At 33.4% G+C, this 1,624-nt stretch overlaps 1 protein-coding gene across 4 annotated transcripts in view; it reads left to right on the top strand.

The window, feature by feature from the left end:
- Positions 1-1,624, top strand: part of GRIA4 (glutamate ionotropic receptor AMPA type subunit 4) — a 487,613-nt gene that overhangs the window by 360,743 nt on the left and 125,246 nt on the right. The gene's annotated exons all lie outside the window — the stretch shown is intronic.

Raw genomic sequence — 1,624 nt, 5'->3', positions numbered from 1 at the left:
GCATTCCTGGGTCTTCTAAGAGAATCTAGCTAATATATTAATGTATAATGCAGATGCACAATGCACACTAAAGGGGAGGAGGTGGTAGCTCAAATGGTGGAAAAATTTTATGTTAAATTTTTCTTGTCTTTCCTTAAAAACAATTGTATTTCATTAATCACAGTGATCATCATATTTCTAATTCAATATATTTTGGGGCAGATAAGCTTGATATCTGCCATAGTGACCTTTAAAGCTAATTATAATGTTTGTTTTACTATGATATTACTTGGCAAATTAGATAATGGCCTTTTGTCTGTGTGAATGATAAATGTGCTACTCTATGGATGAAGATTGTCAATACTTAGGGGTATTACAAGAATGATTAAAACTGATGACCCATGTTTTTTAATTTTATGAAAAACAAGTTTGAAATGGCTATTTAAGAAAGTCTTTTGTTGGGAGTAATCCAAATTATTTTAATAGTGTCAACTTTTCACATATATATAGATGTTTATTGTACAACATACAGGCATTAGTATAAAATTCTTAAAGGTGTAAGTCAAGTCCTTTTAGATTTCTTGGCAAGGCTCAAGTATTTCTTCTTAACTTTGCAAGTGTGGGGGAAAACTGACCATGCATAGGGCCATTCTCCTTGATTTATCAGAGTACCCTGATAAAAAGGGCAGTATCAGATCTTCCCTAAGGGCTTGATCTCAAAAGTGGTTCATCCTAGAGAAGTTAAGAATGTGTTCTCCTTTTTCTCTTTTCCCACCACATATTTCTTTGGTGAGGATCTTGCACTCAAAGCAGGGAAAGAACAAAAGGCTGCAAAACAGATTCATATTCATCCACTCTTTTCATGTGGCAAGTGGGCCATCACACTTTGAGACAGGAATTTTAAGTCTTTAGTGAACTAGGTTTCACTATGGAGTTGAGATATTAAAATACAGCTGTAAACTCTAAAGTCTTATTGTTTTGTGTTTCTTGAATAAAGTATAATTTTGTTACTTAATATTATCATGAAAATACTGAGAAATTTTTACTTTTTTTCCATTGCTTTTAGTAGGCCTGTAGTCTGGATGTTTCAATATATTTTATAAAACTATAAATCTTAAAGCAAATATATCCTGATATTAATCACCATAAGAGAAAAAGAGAGACATTTATTGATGTGACTTAAAATGTCACAATGACATTATACAAGGAGACTCTAGCAAATAGAAGGTTTTAATACCATCTATTCTTTCCAAACAATGGAATTCAGAAGGAAAAAAAGAGACAATATGTTACAGATTATCATGCCAGAACGGAATTGCTGACATTGACAAACCAATACAAAATTAAAAGAATTAATAGTTATAATATCCTAATGGGTATAACAGCCTGTATTAAACAGCCCTAGTAGATGGCATCACATTCAAGTTATCTATATAATGACTAAGTAACAACATATGAAGTAGAAAAGACTGATTTAGTTGGAGGGATTACAATGGAGACAAGGGAAGCTCTTGAACTCCCTTCCTCCCACAGACACACATACAGAGCAATTCCTCTGAGAAAAATCCAGAAACTAGCTGAGTGACTCCTACACATCAGGCAGCTGAGAAAACACTCACACAGAAATGGGTTGGAAAGGGTGAGG

The sequence above is a fragment of the Lipotes vexillifer genome, unplaced genomic scaffold (assembly GCF_000442215.2).
Source record: "Lipotes vexillifer unplaced genomic scaffold, Lipotes_vexillifer_v1.1 scaffold1581, whole genome shotgun sequence".
NCBI lineage: Eukaryota > Metazoa > Chordata > Mammalia > Artiodactyla > Lipotidae > Lipotes > Lipotes vexillifer.
This window is presented reverse-complemented; position numbering and strand designations above follow the sequence as displayed.